Genomic DNA, 19,904 nt, shown 5'->3' on the forward strand with positions numbered 1-19,904 from the left:
TCCATTTTGCAAAATAATAATAAATAAAAATGTTTTCTTCTTTATTTTTTTCCTGCTGCATTCATATATTTGTATAGGTGCACCGTGCATGTGCGTCCGTTAACAAATGAGCAGATGTGTGACTGCGAAGTGCGAATAAGGAAAACCAATTTGCATGGGCCGTAATAAGATTTTGACGTCCAATGGCACAATGTTCCTATGATTGAAGTAGGTTGGTAGCATGGGGGGCCAAGGATTTGTGGGCTTTTAGTATTTTCATCGTCACTGCGCATACACATTAACATTACCGATTAAACCACAAGGCTGTGTAAGCTTTTCAATGTCAACTGTCAAGTGTAAAACTTGCAATGGCGGCTCCGGTATGTAGTATTTCTCTTCTAGTATATTTTTTACCACAATGTATTGACACGTACTCATTTCTCTTAAAAGAAATTTTATGGAGACAATAAAATCTATCAGAGTTTGATCAAGTGACAAACAGCTCCAGACCAATAAATTCATTAAGGATATATAAGCAACAGTTCCAGAAAGTAGTGAAAAAGGGAAGAATGTCCAAAGTTTAACTCTCGACATGCTAAATTATATATACTCCCTCCGTTTCAAATTATAAGATGTTCTAGATACATTACGTAGGTAGATATAATGTTTATTTAAGTGCATAAAATTATGTATCCATAAATGCCCAAATGTCTTGCAGTTTGGAACGAGGGAGTAGCATAAACCCCTTCCTTCTTTAAATGAAGGGTATATAAATTTTGAAGAAGAAAAAGCCATCCACAAGGACGGATTTATTTTATTATGCTTGCTCATGCATTGTTTCAGCACGAGTGCATCCATGACTCGTATACATGCATGTATACAGCTAGCTCAGAACACTCCTCTCCATTTCTCCAATCGACCAAATTAAGAACATGATGATGATCCCCGGGTGTGTGTCATGGCTTCCGGCCACGGCCATCGTGAGCGCACACGCCGGCGTCGAGGGTGTGGTAGTTGACGTACCGGCTGGGCGCGGATGGCGGCACGCGGAACCCTCTCGGCATGCACCCGCGGACCGCCCGCCCGTGGAACAACGGCTGCCGTCCGCCGCCATGCTGTCTCGGTCGCGCAGGCTTGAACAGCACAAACGACGGTGGCCTCCGCTCCGCAGCCACCTCAGTGCTGCCCGACGACGCCGGAGCCGGAGCAGCCGGCGACACGGCGGCAGCCGCCGCCACCACCACCAGCAGCAGCAGCAGAAGCACGATCATGGCGACAGGGCTGGACATGGTTACGTGCAGTGGAGGGGAGTACGTACGTGTCAGGGAGGAGGCAGCGTTAGCTGGACCAAGGCGTGAGGCTCTGCTGGCTTCTTAAAGAAAAGAGAGCCGGGGCTCGTGTGCGTGGAGAGTACGTGTCAGAGCAGAGGTTGCAAGGACGACGCGGCAGCGAGGGGCGTGCTAGGCTGTGAACGGGAGGATGCTCGTGCACCCCAGTTATTGCGCAGGCGGCCTTTTTCCTCTGCTGCGTGCTAAGGTTGCTAGCTATTGCTTGCACGTACAAATTTCACCCGTGGGAACAAGTCAGAGCGTTGCTCCAGTACGAGCTAAAGCAACAAGATTCAGTTGACACGTCAATCGTTCAGTTTCGTCGTGCGAAGGGCACACACTGCATGCACTTTGATGTGTACTTGTACAGCTGTGCATGCCTCGTGGGTTTGTTTCATCATACCGTCCCTCTTTTTTTCATTGCCTCCGTCGTTTTTTTTTTGATAAAATAAGACTCTTTTATTCGTTATAAGTAATTTTCATGGAAAAAATTCTATATATAATCCACTAATCTTTGTTAGGTAAGAGTGAGACTATAAATTTCACTCTCTAATAAATCTCTATTTGTAGAGCCGTTTAATGAATTTTTTATTTGCATACCTCTTTATGTCTCCAAGAGACTCTCTCGTATCCTTTATACTGTGGTAGTTTATCACAAATCTTCTTGTGTGAAAAAAGTCATGAGAAAACTATATATATTGCATTTAGAGAGCCATTAGCCTCTCCAAAAATAGACAGTTAGAAGGGTGGTTTTGAAGAGCGGGAAAGATAGAGAGTGATTTAGAGTCTATTGGAGATTGTTTTCTAAATTTTGTGATAAACAGCTAGGTAGGGAGTCTCTTGAGATGCTCTAATCCCAAACCTTTAATATCAGGGAGGCACTAGCGCCTAGACATTCCGCCCCAACAGCGCATCCGGACGCAGCTCCCCACTCGTACGATATGATCCACAGGAGCTCGTCCGATACGAGCGACTCGTACCAGCCTTCCCACAGCGCGCCCGCCCACAAAAGCGCGGTGCGTGCCGACCCCTAGCCCACCCCGTCCGTAGCCCCCGGCGCACCGTGCGCCCCTTCATCAGGCCTCCGGCTTGTCACGCCCCATCCCCTGATGTCCGGGCCATACCCCCATGACTCTTTGAATATATCTCTAAAATATAAAACACTTGCAACTATGAAAACAATTGAATGCAATATACGTCTGAAGGAGATGAAACATTTGGAACATACACATGCAACATATGTGTGAAACATATGCAACGTCCAGATTCACTTGCAACTTGCAACATGAAAACACTTGCTGCAACATAAGACTGAAACATTTGGAATACATTGTTGCAGCATATGCATGAAACATATGCAAAATTCAGATCAGAACACTTGCAACATACGTCTGCAATAGATGACACATTTTGAACAAACGCTTGCAACATGTGCAACATGTGCAAACATCCCCGATCTAGTTTTGGAACATCCATATGGAACAATTACAACATACCTCAGCAACGTTTGAAACAACATGCATTACAACATAGGGGAGGGGAGACCTAGGCCGGTCGATTTTGTCCGTCAGGGTGGGAGTCGGCGGCAAGCGGCGGCGGCTCGTGGGTGCCCTAGGTTCGGCCGGGGATGACCCGAGGCGCCACGGCACGTGCGCCTAGCAGCCATCAACATGGGCAGCGGGGGCGAGGCACCTTGACGGTGTTGGGGTTGGGGAAGAGGTCGGGGAGGCGCTTTGCTACCAATGGACACGAGATAGAGAGCGAGAGATGGGGAGAGAAGAGGCAGCGCGCGGGATAGGGGCCCGACGAGGGATGGCCGCAGCGGACGGGCCGCGGGACGACACAGGGGTTGAATCCGCGCGGACCGGGCGTGCGACGGGCGGGACGAGCAACGGGAGGGAGCAACTGATGCGGGCGAGGTGCGCATTGCAGGCGGGAGTGAGCAGCACGGGCGGAAAAGCGCGCGAGGCGAAAGTGTGGCGCATGGTGTCCAGACGGACGGACGGACGCCGTGTGGGAGCATTATCCTTAAAATTAAGTATTGTGTGCATTAAACTTGCAAAAACTAGCGAAAGAACCCCATATAGCTCACTTTGCTTATGTGGTGCTCCACATAGGATGGCTTCGACAATGCGGCGCCTGCCTGTATGCCAGTTGCATTGGTTCACCTTAGTCTGAGTGGGCTTAGCCACACTGAACTATTAATAGTAGTCGGTAGACACCCTCTTCTCCTTGCTCTCACTGTGGCGCTCGTCTTCCTCTCCTCTTTCCCTGGCGATTCAGATGGCAATTCCATGATAGGTAGCAAGATTAGCTGAAGCCACTAGAGCAAGAAGTTGAGGTTAGTCCACAATACTTGATGTGCCTAATTTTCCTTCCTTTCTGCTTTGCGATTTCATTGTGGGTTGGGGCACAATTGAGGTTTTCTTTTTTTTTTTTCTCGAACGATGCAGGAAAGTTACTTGTGATTTCATTAATATAGAAAAAAGGATACAAAGATTAGAAAAAAAAGCAACCCCACCAGGAAACACAACACACACACCGGCTAAAGACAACTGCCAAAGCCCTCTCGAACTAGGAAAACACATGACTAGGGCGTAGCAGCCTACCAACCAGAGCCTAGAGATGTGGGGAGGGCGACCTAATGAGTAGCTCTTGAAGATCAGAGGCATCTGCCATACACCAAAGACTACATTCATCAACCACAATATGATATACAAAACATAATGTTGAAAATTCATAATATATTTTTCTAACACAAAATACGATGCCCCTTATCACATCACAAAATTTGAAACCAAAACAAATTTTGTACGTTTAGAAATAAAAAAAAAGGAAATTATTTTTATGGTATAGATTGAACCAACATGAAATAGCAGAAGGTAGTAAATTTAAGGGTAAAGTCCAATTTACAACCTTCAACTCTCGTCAAAGTCCGGATTTCAACCTCGAACTCTAAAACCAGATAACTTTTGCCCTCGAACTCTTGAAACCGTTCACTTTTCAACCCTGGGCCGGTTTCGGGCGTTTTGGTGGATGAACAATAACTTTCGATATTTTCGGGGGGGGGGGGGGGGGGGGGGCGTCGAAATTTTATATTATTTTTTTGAGTATCTTAACGTCCTCAAATGAAAAAACTCAAAACTACAAAGTTGTAGATCTCATTGAGAGCTACAACTTTGATATAAAAAGTATTTTCATTTAACTCAATACAAATAATATATTAGTGCTCTAATGCGGCAAGCGCTAGTAGGCGATTATTATAGGTGCTGAAATTTTATATTATTTTTTTAGCATCTTACTGTCCTCAAATGAAAAAAATTAAAACTATAAAGTTGTAGATCTCATCGAGGTCTACAATTTACATATAAAAATTATCTTCATCCGACATCAGTATCGAAGGGTTTTCTATTTTTTGAAATTTGAGTCTCGTCACGCCACAGTATTGTTTTGTCGCGTGACGAGACTCAAATTTCAAAAAATAGAAAACCCTTCAATACAATGTCGGATGAAAATAATTTTTATATGTAAATTATAGACCTCGATGAGATCTACAACTTTATAATTATAGACCTTGATGAGATCTACAACTTTATAGTTTAATTTTTTTCATTTGAGGAAAGTAAGATGCTCGAAAAAATAATATAAAATTTCAGCACCATAATAATCGCCTACTAGCGCTTGCCGCATTAGAGCACTAATATATTATTTGTATGGAGTTAAATGAAAATACTTTTTATACCAAAGTTGTAGCTCTCAATGAGATCTACAACTGTGTAGTTTTGAGTTTTTTCATTTGAGGACGTTAAGATGCTCAAAAAATAATATAAAATTTCGACGCCTCCCAAAAATATTAAAGTTACTGTTCATCCACCAAAACCGGCCCGAAACCGGCCCAGGGTTGAAAAGTGAATGGTTTCAAGAGTTCGAGAGGCCAAAGTTATCCGGTTTTGGAATTCGAGGTTGAAATCCGGACTTTGGCGAGAGTTGAAGGTTGTAAATTGGACTTTACCCTAAATTTAATAACCTATTGAAATAGTTGGAGGGAGTAATGAACCAAATATTAGTTTAGGTAGTTATCTGCATACCATGTTTTGGAAGACAACCAAGAGCTCAGCCGTAGTTCTCAAAAAGGTGATAGTTCTGATGCTAGGGGCAGTAATTTTGATGAGGAGATGTGGAGGAAAATTTGGAAATTAAAATGGCCACCAAAGCTTAAGCAGTTCCTGTGGAGAGTGGGACACAATAGTCTTGCGATGAAGTTTAATATCAAAAAGCGTGGAATTGAGCTCGACACAAGGTGTCCGGTATGCTGGCGCCTTGATGAAGATGGCGGCCACTGTTTCCTCAAGTGCAAGAATGTGCGCGCATGCTGGAGGATGCTACAGCTTGAAGATGTCAGATTGAAGCTGCTGGATGCCCGGTCTGCCATTGATTTTGTGAAGTCAGTGTTAGGCCTGGAAAAGGAAATATGTCTCAAGGTAGCTGTCCTACTGTGGCAGACATGGGATGCAAGGAATAAATCAAAATGCTGGTGAGAAAACGCTATCAAGCCAGGATGTGTGCGGGGCAGTCCTGTGCACAGTGATTGAGATACAGGATGGAAGGGAGCAGAAGTCGCAGCAACAGCCAACAGGTCCATGAAGACGTCCAGCCACACCGGACGTGGGAAAAGCCAGGAGGGGATCGGCTGAAAATAAACATTGACGGAGCATTCAGAGCGGAGTCGAAAACAGGAGCGTGCGGCTTCATCATCAGAAATAGCAGAGGGGAACCGGTGATGGCGGGAGCTGCAAATGTGAGTCCTGTACGCAACGCTTTGATGGCAGAAACAATGGCCTTGCAAATTTGCTTTAGACGCAGCGGAGGTACACAGGGAATATCCAGAATCGAGTTGGAGACTGATAGCTCTTTGCTGAGCGGCCACAAGTTCCCGGGATTTAGCTCCACAAGGTGTCTTGTTCAAAGGTATATGGGAGATCCTCTCTGACCATTTTAGATGTGAGTTTATCCGAAATATTCCACGTTCATGTAATTCAGTAGCACATGAGGTTGCTAGATTGGGTATGAGTTGGGACTAGGGACAATCTACTGTATGGTTGGACCCTCCGAGAGTTTGTAAATACTCTCGTTGCTCGCGATTTGGCTGAGCACGTGTTTTTAAATAGAGTTAAATGCATCAGTACCACTCGAACTTGTAAGCGTGTGTCACTTAGGTCCACGAACTTCGAAAAATGCACTTTTTGTCCCTAAACTTGTCAAATGGTGTACCGTAGGTCCATATAATACACGTAGGCATTTTTAGCTGACGTGGCATGACAACATGTTCTTACATTTAATCCCTCTAATTCTCTCTTCTTCTCACGTCGTAGCCCATGACCAGCACGTCATGGTTCAAAGACTTGTCATAGAGCCAGTGAAGACGCCGGGCCTGCGTGCTTCTGCGATGTCCTACAGGGCTCCGTGATGATGCCCTCTTTGTAGCTCTGGAAGGCGCTGCTGTGGCGTGCAAGCAAAGCTCGGCCTCAACAAAGTTCTTCGACTTGACTGTGGACTGAGTTCACCGGCACCTTGCCCGAAGCTGACGACCATCGTCGCCGGCAGCCTCGCCAGTGGCAGCACGTCCAGGTCCAACAAGCAGCCGCCTGTTCCCCGCTAAGACCATGGAGCTGTCACTGCCGTCAAGGACCAACTGACCAAGGATAATGCGGTACGTGTCGTAGTTACCTATATGGCTGAATGTATTTCTATTTCTATATATCAAAGCAGGTTGGTTTAGCCGCCTCTCAGGGTGGCCACGTTGCCTCCATTTCCTTCGGCCGTTCGATTCTGCGATCGACGCTCAGAAGTGACTCCGTGAATGCTACAGTAAATCCCTATGCTACTTCCCGATTCTTCTTCTCGCCCCCTCCTCTCTCTCTTTCTTCAGCTCACTCTCGCTCTTCCTCCCGACGCGGACAGCGGCGACGGCGACGGCGCCAGGCGCGTGCGGGCCATGGCGGTCGCGCTCGACCTCCTCCTCCCTCCCTCCCTCGCCTGCCTCTCCCTCCGTTTCTACCTCCCCTTCCTCTCTCTCCTCTTCCCTCCCGATGCGGCAGCGGGCGGCCTCCCGACGCTTCTCCTCACTCGCACCGTCCCCAACCCGCCGAGCGACACATCCGCCCCCGCCCTCGGCCAGGCTGGCCCCCGGCGAGGTTGCCACCGACGGATGTCGCGTCCGCCTCTCCGCCCCCGGAACGGCACGTTGGCCTGGCCGGCCAGCCACCGGTGCGACGGTGACGCCAACCTAGGGTTTCGCACGCGGCTCAGCTCGTCGGCCATACCTCCTGGTATCTCACCCTCTCCTCCTCCTCCTAATCCGTCTCATCGCTCCTGCCCAAGTCCTCTCTCCATTCATCTCCCCTTTGCATAGGTGATTGGCCAGCACTACAGCTTGCGCTGCCTCCCTGGCATGGCAGCCCTCGGCCACGGCAGTCCCGGCACAAACGCCACTCACCGCGGCGGCTCCGGAAGCGGCAGCCATGCCACGGATGCCCCTCACGCCATGGCGGCCTGGCCAGGCCCCAACTGCCGCTATCCCGGCGTGATGAGACTGCCTCGCCGTACTGCTCCCCTGGCACGTTCCTCCCGCAGTCCGCCTTGGCTGCAGTGGCCGGCTATCACCTCCCACCAATGCCTACTGCCGGTACCGTCTCCCTTGTCCTCTACTGATATCTTCACATTGTCGCCACTACAACTCGATTGACAGTTCATTTGGTTTACCTTCAAAGCCCGTCAACTGGTTCACGATTTGTAAGCCCGGCGCAAATTGGGTGCATTCCCCCCCCCCCCTTTTGGATGCTGCACTGGATGCACTGTCTATGAAACTGCACTGGATGCATTGTTTATGACCTATGAGTTTGTTTTTTTAATGCCGAAGAAAAAAGGTACTAGATACATGAACATCACATAATTTTCCAAGTTTTTAAGTTAGTGTTGAGTACCATATGCATGTGAAACCTATTGCTTTTTCTGATGCCACATAGAGTGATGTCACCGTATCATGTCACAGCTTCCCAGGATATCTTCTAGCAGATTCACTTTGCTAATTTGGGCTACAAGTATGTAATATGTTATTCTAATGGCACACATTTACCTAAAGAATTTCACACACGTATGCTGCTTTATACTTCAAATTCACATCAGATTTTAGTGGTATATGCAACCTATTACTGTTTTCTGATGGCTCATATAGTGATGTCACGTTGTCATGTGACAGTCGGCCACATGATGAAATTCTTTGGTATTCTAATGCCTGTGATCAAAATGACCTCTCATATTACCTGGGAACATAGGTTGATGATCTTCAAAGCTCCACAACATGTTCGTATACCATCTCCTTTCCTATGTTCTGTCAGATGCGATCTATTGCGTTTATGTGCAGTTGCAGAGTATGGAAGAAAGCCTAGCATCTGGGCCACATTCACACGTGAAGGTCAGTTTGGTAACTTTAATGGTATGCAATTCTACATCTATGCACTATGGTGCTGTTCTGCTTCTTAATTCCAATAACTGTAATTCCATTAATTGCAAGCGATAACTGATTTATGAGTGTGGCTTTGAAGTGTTCAGCTAAATTTTTAAACTGTATTGCGATGTTTCCTTCTTGTTGGTTCCCTTCTTGGCAAAGCAGTTAGTACTGGATGGTTTACACTGTGGTGTCCTCTGCAGTTACTGTTCTGAGTGATAGCTGTGATTTATGAAGTTAGTAGTGCATGGTTTACAGTGTGGTGTCCTCTATATTGCCATGTTTCCTTCCTGTTGGTTCCCTGCTCGGCAAAGATGCCGGTATTGGATGGTTTACAGTCTGGTTTGTGCTTCGCTAAAACTATTACATACATATTTCCGAGGCTTCTTATCCATGTAGGTCCAAATTTTGGATTACCACTTAGTCATACTTACTATGCCGTTTGCTTCTATATAAGTTGCAGCAGCTATGCAATGCTTCATGGTGTATTTTGCTTTCACCTGATAGCTATTGCTTCAGCCCTTACCTCCTTTATAGTTTGTTTTAATGATTGGTAGTTTTCATTGTGGTTTATGAAAAGACAGGTGCTAGATCACCTCACCAGATTTCATTGTAGCACCATAAAAAATTATCTCTATATTTTTTTTGGAGTACCGCTAAGCTAATATTACTTGCTATGCCGTTTCCCTGTATATAAGTTGCAGCAGTACCGTGCCTCATGGCGTCTTTTGCTTTGTAATAATAGCTTCTAAAAAGCGATCAGCTTAGCGATATAGCCTTCTGCCTTACTGCCTAAGGTGCCTTTTAGCAAAGCGATCACCTTATCAATTCAGGCCTGCATCTTACTGCCTGTATTTTACAGGGAAAAAATTGCTTCTTTGTATGCCTAATCTGTCTGGGCGGCATTAGATGCAACCAAAAATAGATGCTCGCCTCAAAATAGATCCATGCTGAGAGTCCTTGCTATAGGCTCATGTGATTTGTAGTGATTGTGCGTTGACGCTGTTTGAGTCATTATCAAGGTACACTTTGTGAAGCTATACTGGTTGAAGCATCCATTCCTGCACAAACTTTTGTCAGCTCTGTGTTAGAAACTATCATGCGTAAAAAAAAATGTTTGAACCATTATCCTAGCTTAGTGACAAATGGATAGCTGGACCATCAAGGTCCAGTTCGAGATTACCCTTTTCCATAAAAAATATTTTCCAGTTTAGTGTATTCAAATTGAATATGTGCTTCTGCTAAATTGCACCTCCAACAAGTTCCATTTGTTTCGCTAATTCTTTTGGAATTTCCAATAATGCTCACCTCCATCCTTGCATTTTGTGACTATTTTTTTCTTAAACAAATCTCTTATGGTTCCTATCCAATTGGTGCTTTCTTCTCTGTTCTTTTGAGTTTGGCGACAACTTCAGCAAATTAATCCTCTATTTTTCAGGGCATACCATATGACGCTAATGCTTACAAAAACAAATAATGATTGTCAACAAGCTTCTTCAGGATCAGTTGGAGATTATGAAAAAGTAGTTTTTTTAGGTATCGCTTCTATGTCTCTTCCTATTGCCTCTACTTCCATTCTATGTACGGCCTTTTCCCAATCTTGTTATGTGAGTTTGCTCATCACGGATAGGCAAGAGGAACATGTGACCAGTAAATTCCATTTCTGTTCGACGGCAAATTATTAGAGTAATGCCCAACACCCCTTTAACTGTTGGACAGGTGCAGTTTGCTGACAACCCATGAGTCATTTAAACCTATTAATAGTAGTGAAATGCAGTATGCGATTGTTCAATGAATGAAAATTTGGTAGGCAGTCTCTGTCATCAAATTAGCTGGTTTGTGTACTTCACCATTAAAATTTTACATTATCTTTTGTAGTGCTATACTAAATCAAATTATCAGCGGAGGTAACAACATGAAACACTACATGATATTTTTACTTCAGTCATGTGCTTGGGAGAGATGGCTACTCAGGATGATGAAAACTATGTACGGATTCAATCCCATTGGGAATTGTGGACAGATGGACAGAAGTATTTTTCATCCTATAACTAGGCCTGACGTATGTACCTGATTATGTATGTAACCTAAAAAATAGGGTGTCAGTGTTTGAGAGCGTGAATTTTTTTATAACATTACAGTCTGATGAATTCTGTTGGTAAAATGAATATAAATGTGTGAATGAGTCATTCAAAGATGCTAGTAGGAAGCTGCTGAGCTTTCTCTGTGGTAGTGTGGTGGGTTCGGTGGAGGGCATCAACGCGATCAGGATGGTGACCCTGCTCACTGTCCGAGCCTGTAACTGCAGCGGTGGTTACATGTACGACGCGTTGGAACACACCATCAACCACGTGTTAATCGTAGACCAGTGCGGTAAGGCTCCGAACTACCACTTACAAATTTCGTTGCCACCATTGTCGGTAGCAGGAGGCGCCTGGTTGGTGGTTCCATCGCCGTTGTTGCCAGTGGAAGGGGGCGCACACCTGGTTGGCGCTTCCGACGCCGTTGCCAACAGTAGGTGGCGCCGACGTGGTGCTGTCAGCACGGCCAACGTCGCCGCCACTGGTGCTTTGCCCATCAGCGGGCGGCGAAACAAGTGGAGTGGCATCAGAGTCGTGCAACTTGTGCGATCGAACAGACACAAGAATATGAATTCTAAACTTTTGATAGTCATAAGTTGTAACACCCCAAAATTTGAATTTTTGGAAATAAAGCTAAAATGATTTAATTTGGAATTATGTGCTCATGAAAACATAGGGAAAATAAAAATTTATATTAAATTAAAACTCATCGTAAGGATTAACAACGTGTTTGTGCATACATGCTAGTGCATTTGTTTTATTGTAATGAGTGGTTGAATCCAAAATTCGAAATGAATTTAAATTGCTTTTGCAAAAGAAATTAAAAATGGCTTCGAAGTAAAAGAAAAGACAGAAAAGAGAATTAGAAAATAAAAGAATTTAAAAAGTTGTAAAATTTATTTTTGAAAACTTACCAAAATTTCTCATTTTTATTTGTATTAAAAAGTGTATTTTAAACCATCTTCGAATTTGATTTGGTTTACATTTAAATTTGGTTTTTAAAACAAAATAGTAAAGAATTAATTATTTTTTCCCTCCTACCCGGCATCTGGCCCACCCTGGCCTCTTCCCTTCTCCTCAGGAATCTTACCGAGCTGGCCCAACTGCGCTTTTCCCTCCTCGCAGCCCAGCAACCGCGTGGCCGCTTCCTACTCCCGTTTTCCCCGTTCGGCCATCATTTCCACGGCCCAGCAGCAAGCCTAGCCGGCCCAACTAGGCCAACACCGCGCTCCTCCTTTCTTCCCCTCTTCTATGTTTCACCGACAGGCGGACCCCTCACCCTGTGTTGCTAACCGCTGGAGCCCACTCGTCAGCCGGTCTTCTTCATCCCCGCGGCGTCACCGAGCCGGACTCCACAATCGCCGCCGCCTGGAGTCCGTGCGGTCCCCGCCCAGCTCCATTGATTTGCGTGCGTCACCAGCCGTCTTGCCCCATAAGTATCAGCCGAGCCCGCGCCGCTTTCCCCGAACCCGAGAGCACATCGCCTCGCCTCAAGCCGCGCTGCTGCCGAGCTCACGACCACCCCAGTGCCGCCGTCGCCTCGATCTACCGAACCATCGCGTTGTGGTCGCCCTAAGCACCCCTCCAAGCTTCGTATGTGGGTAAGTAACCCGTAGGTACCCCTATCGATATCCATCTCCTTCTCTTCCGCCCGGTAGTGCTCACTGGAGATGCGACATCAACTTGAACCGCCAAAACGAGCCTGGCATCGCCTCTACGCGTTCATCCGCAATCCCCGACCTTCTCTACGAGTTTACCGCATCCCTTGCTTGCTTCCCGTGCAGATCCCATGGCCGACGAGAGCCGGGTTCGCTGATTTCGCGAACTTCGGTGAGGCCAAGCTTGCGCCGGCCATGGCACCGCCGCCATGGCTACTGTGTCGGCGACTCCATCCTCCCCACTCTTTTCTGGCCATCAACTCCGAGATCAACGGCCACGATTCAGAGCTAGCCTAAGTCAACTTGGTCAATACCGGTCAGCCACTCCAGTTTTGCAGATAGGTCCCTGATTTTTTTTATTGAACCCGCAGATGAAAACGGTGTTCCCGATTTCGTTTTCTTCTTTTGAAAGCGTAGTTTCGTTGGTTTAGATCCAAAATACGTTTTCAACTATTTACAGAATTGCCACTGATTTTGTTTTAGCCATAACTTCTCCGTTTTAACTTCGATTTGATCCGTTCAACTTGCGTTAGGTTCGTAATTTCATAATCTACATGTTCATACTACTGTTCCATATGTTTTTAACTTTTAAAATTCGTGATTAGATTTAATCTATTATTTGACTAAAAGAAACCTTATTTAAATCATATCTTCTGCGTCTTAGATCTATTTTAGTCCATTCAAGTTGCGTTAGATTCATAGCGTCAAGATCTACGCATTAGTAATAGTGTTTATCATGTCACTAATACTGGAATTTCAGGGTTTGAATCATATCTTAAATAACAATTATGCAACTAGGATTTTAGAAATAGAATATGATTTGTTTCACTTTAGTTTTATAAATCAAATCTAAATTTGACTTAAATTATAACCTCTATAAAATATCTTATATATGTTTTTATACCATTAAGACACATGAAGCTAATAGTTTTATGAGTAAATCTATCGATAGTTGTATGTTTTTAACCGTAGCTTCGATTAGCGTGCTTTTCACGTATGTGTGTTCATAGTAAGACGTAGATTCATTTTACAAACTTTTCATCTTAATTTGATGTTTGGTGTATTGTTCTAATTTAGATCTATTGTTTGCTTCGTGTATGATTGCATAGGATGCCTGTGTGGTGTTTTATGATTACGTCCAGTCAGTGAGATATACGTGGTGACCAAGAAGGAGTACGTTGAAGATTAAAGCTTACCGAAGGATCGGTGTTTTAAGGCAAGTATAGCATGGGACCATCCTTGTTGCCTATTCACTGTTAATCATTTAATTCATACTGCATGTGTCTACCTTGACTACCACTAAGGATTTCCTAGTCTTTTATACTTGTGCCTTGTTACCTATGGGGTATTGCATTGGGTAGTATGATGCTAGTGCTCAATTAAAGACCATGATCTTGTAACTTGACTAATGGAATATGCAATAAACATTAAAAGATGCTTTCTAGCAATATGAAACAAGGGGACTAGAGCATTGGGCTATTTTATAGTGCTCTAGATTCCTCTCCCTAAGGACTTATCTGTAAGTGATCATCCGGGACTTATAGTACAGCTTGTGAGGGCTACATGGCTCTGGCTTTAGCTCAGTATGAGGACCTTTTCTAGCTTGTTAGTGGTTACCTTTATTGGCATAAGAATGGCTTGACGAATCGGGTATAGGACAGCCTTTACTCTTATGTGTATAGCCGTGATGAAATTGTGCCATTCGATAGGGGGGTTCCTACATCTAGTTTGCCGAGTGAATCTAATGGCCCTAACTTGTTAGACGAACCTTTGAAAGGCTTCATAGTGAACCCTACCGACCTTCCTTAGTAGTGGGTCAAGAGGCTGATCACCTCGGGCGAAAGGGTAAATCACGACTCATAGTGAAAGTGTACAACCTCTGCAGAGTGTAAAACTGGTATATCAAGCCGTGCTCACGGTCACGAGCGGCCTTGGAACATTTATGGAATAGATGATGAACGCAGATGATACTGATGATGAAGATGCTCACTAATAGTTAATTGTTTATGTTATTCATTATACATGTTTACCTGATCATGTGTTTATGGGCTTGAGGTGAACTTGTTGCTACTCAATTGCTAAAATCATGACTCATTAAAAGCTAACACAGTTAAACCAGTGTCAGCCTTTTGAGCCTCATGAACCCCATGTTATATTTGTTGAGTACGACATGTACTTACGCTTGCTTTATTTTCAATTATTTGGATAAAAATCCCGGATGGGTATCCAGATTGCTAGAGTTTGGAGGAATTAGGCTTGTGATCAACCAGTCAGTTGTCCCTGTGGATTTGGAGTCTTCGCCTGAAGATCGGAGTTGTCTTTACGCTGTCTATACTCTAAGGTTATATTCTTTATACCAATACGTTATGTATTTAAGCATTGTCTATTGATATTACCCTTATTTGTAGCTATATGTGAGATTTGACTTCCTGGGCTCACATATGGTGTGTATCTGGTTTTGTTCTTAAAACCGGGTGCTACAGAGTGGTATCAGAGCAATGCTGACTGTAGGACGCAAGCCTAGTAGAAACTGGCCGTTTTAAGGTTTATAAGTTGCTACAAAAATCCTTATTCTATAAATCCTAATATTTTCTTCTCTACTATATATCTATCCCTGATATTTATCTCCTCCTTGATGTTTTTTAAGCCTTTGTTCTCATCTTCATCCCTTGATTTGATATGCTTTTAGAACTGTTTCTCATCACCTTCTTGCGTAATCTGAAGATATATCTTAGGATTGTTATCCCTAATTCAACAAGGACGATAGTATCGCAAGTTGAGTCAAATAATTGAGTTGTGCACCATTATTGCTGGTTGAACTATCATTATGCTTATGCTTGTTTTGGATTTTTGTAATGATTGCAATGATCTTGTTGGGTGTCCCCACAAAATCATTTAGTTTATAGGCCTAAGGCATAAGGATTAGTGAAATAAAGAGTTGGGTTTTGGTTTTCTTCTATTTTCTCTATCTTGTCTTTTCGGAGCAGTCTGCATTCTTCAGCTTATAATTCTATTCCTGGAGAACCAAAAATCATGAGAAAATTCTGGACAACAGTAGACTTCAATATCTTTCTCTGAGCGTAAGAATCACCCTAATAGCTATTTTGGTTATGGAGATATGAAAATCACAAGGCGATGTGTCTGTGCTGTTTGGAACCTGGAATAGTTTCTGTTGTGCACTGTTTTGGACCAAGTTAACTACAGAATTTGGAAAAGTGTTCTATAAGGAAGTTGTGGAGAATTTTATAGTCTTTCCAACGGTATAAGCTACAACTTTATTGGACTAACAGAACTGAGAGTTACAGCTGTTTTACGATGCTCCTGTTTTTTTGCTCGTGAGGAATTATAGATTTCTTGTTCTTGCCATATATGCGAGTATCATTGGGGATGTCAGAACGTCTTGATATTAGTTAGCTTCTCTAGATGGAGATACATGCTAAGCTTGGTGTCCCCTAGTTTATCTTTTCTTAAGGGGGGTAGCCAAGTTGAAGAATTTGCAAGATGAAGTGTCCTACGTTCTAGTTTGCGCAGCAGAAGCGTGGTGGTACCCAAAGATATGAGAAAAACTTAGAGTTTCAATGAGGTTTGGTTAAGGGTTCAACGAAGGTTTAAACTAGGATCATCAAGATTTTGGTAGAGCTACTGGAAGAAGTTTTCAAGTTAGTTTGGATCAAGTAACTTCAGCTAAGTGTTTGAAGGAGTCCAATAGGAGGTTGGAGTAAAACCTAAGAATTGGCTTTGTCAGATCCGGACAAGAGTATCATATCTACAATGATGCACCTTGTTAGGGTGTGGGATATGTCCTTATGTGAGAAGCAAAGTAGTGGCTAGTTCATTAAGTCAACTAAGGAAGTGTGAGTTGAACTATCTAACATGTTATCTGGAGTTATCCCTTATGGAGCATGGTAGTAATATCTTCTTAGAAGAAAAAATGACACATAGGAGGATCACAAGAATCTACAGGACATCTTCACCAAGTTGGTCCTGAGCTTGTAATATCTTCGTTGGAATGAGATTGATTATGACTTGGAAAAGTGCTATACCCTGGAGAAGTAGAAGTCGCAGCCGATGCCCTTAGCAACGAAGAATCATGCTAAGAAGGTTCGAGTGACACCAAGGACTAAGAATTATATTCCAAGTTTGAGCAACTTGACCAGAATCATTAATGTTTTAAAGATTGGTAGTAGAATTTTCTTCTGACCAAGAGATTCGTCAGGCTTCATTGGAAGGTGGATACTTAAGAAAGAGGAGTGATATTATGGACTAAAAAGGAAAGGTGGCCTAGTGATTGGAGATACCTGAGAGTTGTTTGGAGTACCTGTCGGAATCTTGGAATTAGTTTGGCAAGTTACTTACAGTAAGATTAACAGGTATGCAAGGTAAAATATGATTCTTATCCAGACGATGGAACTACACGAGGAAGTAAAGGAGAATTCAAAGACAGAGTATCCCTATCTCCTAGTCGATGTCGTCCGAATCTCGAGGATGAGATTCATCTTAAGGGGGTAGAATTGTAACACCCCAAAATTTGAATTTTTGGAAATAAAGCTAAAATGATTTAATTTGGAATTATGTGCTCATGAACACATAGGGAAAATAAAAATTTATATTAAATTAAAACTCATCGTAAGGATTAACAACGTGTTTGTGCATACATGCCGGTGCATTTGTTTTATTGTAATGAGTGGTTGAATCCAAAATTCGAAATGAATTTAAATTGCTTTTGCAAAAGAAATTAAAAATGGCTTCGAAGTAAAAGAAAAGACAGAAAAGAGAATTAGAAAATAAAAGAATTTAAAAAGTTGTAAAATTTATTTTTGAAAACTTACCAAAATTCTCATTTTTATTTGTATTAAAAAGTGTATTTTAAACCATCTTCGAATTTGATTTGGTTTACATTTAAATTTGGTTTTTAAAACAAAATAGTAAAGAATTCATTATTTTTCCTTCCTACCCGGCATCTGGCCCACCCGGCCTCTTCCCTTCTCCTCAGGAATCTTATCGAGCTGGCCCAACTGCGCTTTTCCCTCCTCGCAGCCCAGCAACCGCGTGGCCGCTTCCTACTCCCGTTTTCCCCGTTCGGCCATCGTTTCCGCGGCCCAGCAGCAAGCCACCCGGCCCAACTAGGCCAACGCTGCGCTCCTCCTTTCTTCCCCTCTTCTATGTTTCACCGATAGGCGGACCCCGCACCCTATGTTGCTAACCGCTGGAGCCCACTCGTCAGCCAGTCTTCTTCTTCCCCGCGGCGTCACCGAGCCAGGACTCCACAATCGCCGCCGCCTGGAGTCCGTGCGGTCCCCGCCCTAGCTACATTGATTTGCGTGCGCCACCAGCTGTCTCGCCCCATAAGTATCAGTCGAGCCCGTGCCGCTTTCCCCGAACCCGAGAGCACATCGCCTCGCCTCAAGCCGCGCTGCCGCCGAGCTCACGACCACCCCAGTGCCGCCGTCGCCTCGATCTACCGAACCATCGCGTCGTGGTCGCCCTGAGCACCCCTCCAAGCTTTGTATGTGGGTAAGTAACCCGTAGGTGCCCCTATCGATATCCATCTCCTTCTCTTCCGCCCGGTAGTGCTCACTGGAGATGCGACATCAACTTGAGCCGCCAAAACGAGCCTGGCGTCGCCTCTACGCGTTCCTCGCTATCCCCGACCTTCTCTACGAGTTTACCGCATCCCTTGCTTGCTTCCCGTGCAGATCCCATGGCCGACGAGAGCCAGGTTCGCTGATTTCGCAAACTCCAGTGAGGCCAAGCTTGCGCCGGCCATGGCACCGCCGCCATGGCTACTGTGTCGGCGACTCCATCCTCCCCACTCTTTTCTGGCCGTCAACTCTGAGATCAACGGCCACGATTCAGAGCTAGCCTAAGTCAACTCGGTCAATACCGGTCAGCCACTCCAGTTTTGCAGATAGGTCCCTGATTTTTTTATTGAACCCGCAGATGAAAACGGTGTTCCCGATTTCGTTTGCTTCTTTTGAAAGCGTAGTTTCGTTGGTTTAGATCCAAAATACATTTTCAACTATTTACAGAATTGCCACTGATTTTGTTTTAGCCATAACTTCTTCGTTTTAACACCGATTTGATCCGTTCAACTTGTGTTAGGTTCGTAATTTCATAATCTACATCTTCATACTACTGTTCCATATGTTTTTAAATTTTAAAATTCGTGATTAGATTTAATCTATTATTTGACTAAAAGAAATCTTATTTAAATCATATCTTCTGCGTCTTAGATCCGTTTTAGTCCATTCAAGTTGCGTTAGATTCATAGCGTCAAGATCTATGCATTAGTAATAGTGTTTATCATGTCACTAATATTGGAATTTCATGGTTTGAATCATATCTTAAATAACAATTATGCAACTGGATTTTATAAATAGAATATGATTTGTTTCACTTTAGTTTTATAAATCAAATCTAAATTTGACTTAAATTATAACCTCTATAAAATATCTTATATATGTTTTTATACCATTAAGACACATGAAGCTAATAGTTTTATGAGTAAATCTATCGATAGTTGTATCTTTTAACCGTAGCTCCGATTAGCGTGCTTTTCGCGTCCGTGTGTTCATAGTAAGACGTAGATTCGTTTTACAAACTTTTCATCTTAATTTGATGTTTGGTGTATTGTTCTAATTTAGATCTATTGTTAGCTTCGTGTATGATTGCATGGATGCCTGTGTGGTGTTTTATGATTACGTCCAGTCAGTGAGATATATGTGGTGACCAAGAAGAAGAAGGAGTACGTTGAAGATTAAAGCTTACCGAAGGATCAGTGTTTTAAGGCAAGTGTAGCACAGTACCATCCTTGTTGCCTATTCACTGTTAATCATTTAATTCATACTGCATGTGTCTACCTTGACTACCACTAAGGATTTCCTAGTCTTTTGTACTTGTGCCTTGTTACATATGGGGTATTGCATTAGGTAGTATGATGCTAGTGCTCAATTAAAGACCATGATTTTGTAACTTGACTAATGAATATGCAATAAACATTAAAAGATGCTTTCTAGCAACATGGAACAAGGGGGCTAGAGCATTGGGCTGTTTTATGGTGCTCTAGATTCCTCTCCCTAAGGACTTATATGTAAGTGATCATCCGGGACTTACAGTATAGCTATGAGGGCTATATGGCTCTGGCTTTAGCTCAGTATGAGGACCTTTTCTAGCTTGTTAGTGGTTACCTTTATTGGCATAAGAATGGCTTAACGAATCGGGTATAGGACAACCTTTACTCTTATGTGTATAGCCTTGATGGAATTGTGCCATTCGACAGGGGGGGTTCCTACATCTATTTGCCGAGTGAATCTAATGACCCTAACTTGTTAAATGAACCTTTGAAAGGCTT

The sequence above is a fragment of the Miscanthus floridulus genome, chromosome 11 (assembly GCF_019320115.1).
Source record: "Miscanthus floridulus cultivar M001 chromosome 11, ASM1932011v1, whole genome shotgun sequence".
Lineage (NCBI taxonomy): Eukaryota > Viridiplantae > Streptophyta > Magnoliopsida > Poales > Poaceae > Miscanthus > Miscanthus floridulus.